We start from the raw sequence: 7,591 nt of genomic DNA, 5'->3' as shown, positions 1-7,591 counted from the left end.
CTCAGGATTTATCCTGAGATCCTGTACCTCAGATTGTTTGTCAGTGTCAGCCATGTGGATGAGTCACGGCCCTTGCTTGGCCAATTTGCTCTCTGTGAAAGCCTGAGAGAGTGTTTTTTCTCCATGTGACTCTCCTTAGGCACACTCTACATCATCGATTCCTTTCCTCTTTGGCCCCATAATCTCCTTGATCAGAAAATTTGGGACACTACCGAGGTACATGACGTGACAGTACAGGTTCTCGTATATCCTAAGCTGGAGGTGAGTCTTGGCTCCTACCCCTGGAAGGAGAGATTTTTAGAATTTCAGGACTGTGGTTATCTGTCTCAGTCTGATGCGGGGGTCGTATCAGCTTGGTGCCAAGGAGACAGTCGCTTCTAACTTGAGGAGGAGATCTCTTCCCAGAAGTGGCACTGGAACTGGCTTACCCAGGAGATGTCCTTCCAGGATGCAAGTCTGTGCCTGGAAGAAGGGGCGAGAGGCAGGAGTCCCAGTCACCCCACTGATGGTACTGTGAGCTCCAAGGGGTCCAGCTGAAGAAGGGAGCCCAGTCTGGCCGAGTCTGAGCCTGACAGACCAATGAAAGGATCATCACCTGATCCAGGTTGAAGCTTTGGAGAGTTCTTACCTTTTAATCAGAATGGCCATTTAATTTTTAGGGTCCATAGTCCTTACAACTCATAGCCAGAGGGCATGGTTGGCTATCAGACTGGATTTTCACACAAATGTCACATGCTTTTCTTTGATCAGGTTTCTGGGTAACAGTCGTTGATAGGCTTTTTGTCCCTTTTTTTGATATCTTTGAGCAATGCTCAGCTGGGTTGTTTCTAGGTGAAGTGACCTTTGGAAAGGCAACTCCCTTATCAGGGCTGACAGGCCAGTTTTCCTTAGTCCAACTGTGGGCCTTGGAAGGAATTGCTGACTGCCATGTTGGGTGGGTGTTAGGTGAAGCCATTCAACCAGGAGAGATGCATCTCTGGGAGGGGCCTCAGTGGCTGAGTGCAGGCAATGGCTAGCTAAACCAGTTCAGTTGGCTGAAGTAGAAGAATCAGGAGCAGGGACTAAAGCCAGAGATCTTGGCAGCAATTGTGGTGGCCATCAAGGGTGCCAAGGCGGAATTCTCAGGACGAATGAACTTCTTTTTTTCTTGTTTTTCAAGACACAGGGTGAAGTTTGGTTTCATTTTTAACGCCACAAAAGCTTTTTTTTTCTCAGTCAGAGGCTGGGTTTTGATTAATTAATTCCCATCTCTGACTTCCTACATGTGTGGTATGTACCCTTGCATGATGGCACAACAAAGGGGGAGTACCCCTCAGAGAGAGACCATTCAGATGCCTGCCTGGCCATGCCCCTCGCGGGGACTCAGGTACAACTTAGCTAAGGGGGGTGCGAGGCCTCCCTTCTGCCATATGTCGGTCACCATGGATCTGCTGTGACCACTGCTTCCCAGCCTTCGGGCACAGCCCGAGCAGCCTAGTGTTTTTGCTGTATGTTCCATTCACGCACATGTTTGTTCAGCAGCACTCAGGTGAAACATTCCAACCCCCTACCCCTGAGGGTGGCTGTAACCAGAGAGGGGTCATCTCAAGTTCTTCTTCAAACTGAGCAGGACTGGCAGACTAACTGGGGTTCCCCCGAGGGTCTTGCTGGAATCAGGCAGGCAGGCAGACAGACAGAGTCCTCTTGTCTTTAGGGTACAATGTGAGCTGCTTGGGCAGGCAGGAATCCTCCTCTAGACCTCTAAGAGTACTTGAGAAGTCTTGAGGAGAAATCTTTTTTGTTTGTTTGTTTGTTTTTGTTTTTTAGGAGAAATCTTGAGGGCAAGCCTTCCTGCTGGGACATGGAGAAGTGCTTGCTTCATCCACAGGACTATGACCAATGACCAAGGAGGTCAGAATGGTCTGTCTTCCCAGCCAATGCAGCAGATGGCATGGCAGGAATTATAGAAACATTGATACAAATTAAAAAATAAAATAAAGAAGGGCTAGTGAGATAGCTCGGTGGACTAAGCCTCTGCTTAGGTAAGAGCAGGGAACTGGGGTTAGAGCCACATGCCTTGATGGCCCCACCCCTGTCTCCAGGTGTGCTGAGTGCGCCACAGAGACCAGGTGTGGTGGCATATGCCTATAATCCCAGCGCTGGGGAGGCTGAAAACAGGAGGATCACTGTGAGTTCGAGCTGCGTAGTGAGACCCTGTACCTAATACATAAAATAAAAAAAAATAAATAAAAAAGAAACATTGATACAACATCCAGGATTTGGAAGCAGATTTATTTATATCAAGGGGCACTGATAGGGATCACTCCTAAAATATCAGGCCCTGATCTCTGGTTGTTGTAGGCTTACCTGAGATAAGCAAACAGGAAGTAGAGGCAGAATAAGCTTGTCAGTTGCTTTATACAATATGTATGCACCACAGTGACCAGCCCTGCATCACAGTGACCAGCCCTGCACCACAGACAGTGACCAGCTATGCATCAAAGTGACCAGCTCGGCACCACAGTGACCAGCTAGTTCTGCACTACAGTGACCAGCTATGTGTCACAGTGACCAGCTAGCTATGCACCACAGTGACCAGCCCTGCACCACAGACAGTGACCAGCTATGCTCCACAGTGACCAGCTAGCTCTGCACCACAGTGACCAGCTAGCTCTGCACCACAATGACCACAGTGACCAGCTATGTGTCACAGTGATCAGCCCTGTTCCACAGTGACCAGCCAGCTCTGCACCACAGTGACCAGCTCTGTACCACAATGACCAGCTCTGTACCACAATGACCAGCTCTGCACCACAGTGACCAGCTCTGCACCACAATGACCAGCTTTGCACCTCAGTGACTAGCAGTTTCTAGGAGACAGAAGCAAGTGTAACTGGAACAGGAGCCGTTGCCTGGGCAACTAGCAAACTGAAGTATACTTCCTGGGTGTGGGTGGGGGGATTTTGCATTATTTTCAAGAGGGTATTTCAGTGGAAATTTGGAAATTGTGCAGTCTGCAAATGCAAGTCAGTAGGGGCTATTTAACACATACAGTGGTGCCTTGGTTCACAAAGTACCTGAGAAAAGATGGAAAAGATGGCCACATTTGTGTTTGTGTAGAAAAGATGGCCATGGTTGTATTTGTCATTGGATGTAGAATCTACAAACAAAAGCAAAATTTTGTCAGATGCTTCTCTTTGCGAACTAAATTGTTTGCAAACAAAAGAATTTTCTGATCCGAGATACCACTGTATATGCATATTTTGGAAATGTATGGTTTGGAGCTGGGTTTGAGCCTTCAACCCTTTGTGACCTGAAAGACTGTCAGGTGTCGGGGGCTCAGTGAAATCTCCCAAGGGTCCATGAGTGAAGCAGTCTGTTTTCTCTTCCAATAGCAAGACCCAAGATACCAAAAGAATGGAACTGGTTTGAGAGAAAAAAGGTGCTGGGATTGTGGCGCTCTGAGGGAGGTGTGATTCTGGCTTCTAAATTCTCCTGCAGCTCATCCTTAAGAGACTCTGGCCCCTCCCAATAAAGAGAAGCCTCCCTTTAAGCCTTAATGACGGTAGGAGATTGAACAGTGTAGCAGAACTCTGGAATGAAAATGAATTGGCAAAGCAGCTAAATTGATAGCAGTGTAGGAATAGCCAGGGCAAAGCCAGTCTATTAATGGAAGGTCCTAGGAGGCCAGGCTAAATTTTTCTCAAGAATAAATACCAGGTGGAATGGACTGAGTAAATGAAGATGTGTCTGTCAGGGATGCTTTGATTGGCAGGAGCAACACACTGAGGAATCAGGTCATGACTTGGGTGAAGGCTGACACGTTTGCTGAGTCTCTGAGTGGCCACCTACCCTTTGAAGTAGGAAGGAGTTTATTGCAGGATGAACAAAGGAATCTCCTGCTGGGAGCAATTTTATGAAGCTTGTTACCTCTGATGTTCAAGCACAAAATGAAAATGGCAGCAAGAAAGAATTTAATGAGTTCTTGGACAACTGCACACAGAAGGGAATAATTAAGGAGAAGTCAAGAAGGCTTCAGGAAGTTGTCCAGATTCATGGGATTGTGGTTCATCGTGCCTCTCCCCGGGTCCCTGGTGCTACCACAGACCCAGGTGATCTTCAAGGGCTTCTGGTCAGGTGCCACCATGTGCTATCCACACCCTCTCCCCATCTGGAGTTTCATCTGTGTCCTTTGTCTAGAAATCTCGTATCCCTTCCTCAGGGCCCCTCCACTTCAGCCTGTAAGCTCCGGGGAGCCCTACTCCTCTCAGGCCTCCCCACAAGCAAGGAACAAGTTCCATGCTAACTTTGAGAATGAGTGTGTTGCTTCTATTTGTGTGGCTGACCTGTCACCACAGCACAGAGGAGCAGGGAGGGGCCGGTGCTTTCTGGACAGTTCCTTAAGTCAGGCATCACACCAGCCATGCCACTTAAATTGATTGATAAAAACCATGAGCAGGGTTGTCTGCTTTCCTTTGTGCAAAGAGGAAACAGAGGCTCAGAGAGCTTAAACATACCAAGTCACACAGCTAGCAAAGGGGAACGCACAACTGATGTCTACATTTCCAGAGTCCACACTCCTCCACTCTTTCTGCCTCCTAATGGAAGATGAAAAAACCAGTCTTTGCCCTCAAACCAAGAAGCAATGTCTCCAGCAGCTCGGAGACCAAAGCGTTTCCAATGGCAGTCAGAGGCTCACAGCTTTTGCTTTGACCTCATATGACTTATTTAATCCTTCTAAGCCTCAGTTTCCAACTTTGGTAAAGTAGGAAGAGCGCCCAATCCTCTTCCTTTGTAGGGTTGTGAATGTAAGATGAAAGCAAACGTGCATAAGTGCTTTGGCACTGTCAAGTATGCCTTGGTGGTTGCATAGCCAGCCTTAAGGTTTGCAGTGAGTTCGCGCCCCTCTCCCTGCATTTTGGTGCACTAGAGCTTGCTGAGTAGACAGTAACCCCCACCATTCTGGGCTTGGCCTGATAAAGATCCTGTTACTCAGCCAAGAGCCATTTACAGTTCTGCTAGCCTGATCATTGCGGGGAAGAATGGTGGAAAGTGCACTGGAGAGGCAAAGCCTTCCTTTGTGCCAGCAGGAGAAAGCGAGGTTTTGATCCAAGGCTCGGGAAGCCATCCAAGATCCAAGGAACAATGACATCTGCCATGATGGAGGGACAGATAGGTGATACATCAGCTACCCGGGGTGAGGAGGGCAGTGCTGGCCAGAGTTCCAGGAGTCCAAAACTTTTAAAAGTTGAATGAAGTAGAGGGCAGTGATGGCAAAGGCTGGAGAAGGGGATGAGACTGTGTAGAGCCATGAAGACAAACAACTGTTGTCCCAGCCCGGGACTCCCAGGCAGGCCCTGGGCCTCTGTGGCCCTCTTGTTGCCCATCTCTTTCACTTCTCTCTTTGTGGTTTGTATTGGGCATAGGAATAGGACATTCAAATCATAGAGGAGAAATATAACCCCCAACCTGCTAGGTGTCTGCAGGCCAAGCTCGTGGTCTCTAAAATCAAGGAATGAATTCTTGGAACCATGGAGGCTAAGAGTAGGAAGAATTTATTGAGAGAAAGAAAGCTGTTGTCTAAGAGGGACCGAAGGGAGTCCAGAAAGTGTGTTGTCCACCAATCCTGCTTCTCAAGGGTATTTGTTGAACAACGCCATGAGGTGAGTCAGGTTCAAGGTAGGATAGAACTATAACAATCAATAAGATTATTAGTATAGTTGTTACATAGTGTTGATCCAATGAAAAAATCACAGACTTGGTGTGAGGTGGGTCAAAACTATGGTGATTCAATCAGATTACAACAAGATAGGCACTTGGGTAATATTAATTAAATGGAGATCAAATGGGGAAGCAAGTCATGTAGCAAACACACATGGGACAGATGAGGACTTTCCTGGAAGGGGTGGGTAAGGGGCTTTGGTCCTCCACCCCTAGGGGCTTAGTGCCTAGAGTATCAATCTTTGCTGTCTATCCTTCAGGGAAGGGATGTAGCCTGGGCTTCAGTGAATGTGCCTCTACTCATAGTTGTCTTCTGCACTAAACTTTTGAGGGCTCAGCTCTGCCTGACTACCTGCGATATTTCTAAATAACTTCTTGGTCTATAATAGGGTGAGTTCCTGCTGAAATTGTTCCTTTCTAAAAACGCCTGCTTTTGAGAGCCTTCATGACTTTGCCGGCCTGGTTCCTGAGACCTTCAGTCCACTGCCTGTTTTGGGTGGAAAACAATTGATCCGTACCTGTGGCTCCTGCCCTTGGGCATCTCCAGAGACATGACTGCCTTCTCTGTGCTGTTCTTCTGAGTCTTTTTGGGGAGCAGCCCTAGAACATCTGCTACACCCCAGGTATGTGCTGAGAGGAGGAGGCAAGGGATGAATGAATTGGCACTTGCATTAAATTATGCTTTTGATTTTCTGCAAATCCAACTCTGTATCTGTAGGCTCCATACCCACATATTTAACCATCTGTGGCTGGAAAATATTTGAAAAGAGTTTTATATTTGTACTGAATGTGGCAAGGTTTTCTTTGTCATCCTAACAATATAATTTAACAACTATTACATCGCACTGATATATTAAGTATTATAATTAGTCAAGAGATGATTTAAAGATAGCAAGAGGATGAGTATAGGTACTGTACATGCTAATACTGTGTCATCGTTTAAAAAAGAACAGAAACAAAATAAAAAGACAAAATAACATAAAAGCAATAAAAATGACACAATTTTAAAACAAGATGATAGGAAATTAACAATGGTTGTGTCACATATTGTTATCCTCATTGTATATAATGGACTTTAGTATCCAAGGATTTTGGCCTACTTCGGGTCTGGAATGAATTCCCTGTGGATGCTGACAACTACTTTCTGATGTTTTGGTACTCAAGGCCTCACTGACCCAGGAGAGGCAGCCTGCAGCAGGTCTGGCCATTGCCTCACTTGCAAGTGTCCCTCTGCTGGGTGAGGTGGCTGGTTCAAGCTCAGGCCCCAGGCACCTCCTTGATAGGTTGTGATGGGGCTCTTGCACTTGAAGCCATTCTTCCTTGGTCAGGACTAGAGAATCAGTGCAGCCCTGTATCTAAGAGCCCACTGTAATGACTCAAACTAGTAAATCCTAAGTCTGCTTATACTGTCTGGCCCACTCTTTCCTGCAGAAATCAGAGCAGTGTCCTTGCCAGTTTCCCTCACTCTCTCTGCCCTGCTGACTGTCCTTGGGGCTTCCCCACACGAATCCCCCCCAACCCCCACATGCAGTGTTGCATAGTATGCCTCCTAGCATAGCAAAACCTTCTTTCCTCACAATGGTTATGTCATGTCTGTTGGTCATACAGTACCTGATTAAAAAAAGTCCCATGTACAATTTTAAGTAGCACTGGACCCATCATCTGGGGGATCCTTCCCTGGAGCAGGGAGATAAGTGCATTCTGACTTCTACTGGCCCTTCATGGGTAGAATGTTCTGGGACCTCAAGAAAAAAAAAGTTCATTCTGCAGAGGCCAGAGACAGGGTAGAGTCTGGGATGATTGGCCAAAGAGGTGGAATTTGTTGAAGACATAAAGCACTTCACCAGGCAGAGAGGGAGCAGAGGAAGAGGGGGAGAAAAGGGGAGAGGGG

This window comes from Octodon degus, unplaced genomic scaffold, assembly GCF_000260255.1.
Source record: "Octodon degus isolate 3935 unplaced genomic scaffold, OctDeg1.0 scaffold00266, whole genome shotgun sequence".
NCBI lineage: Eukaryota > Metazoa > Chordata > Mammalia > Rodentia > Octodontidae > Octodon > Octodon degus.
This window is presented reverse-complemented; position numbering follows the sequence as displayed.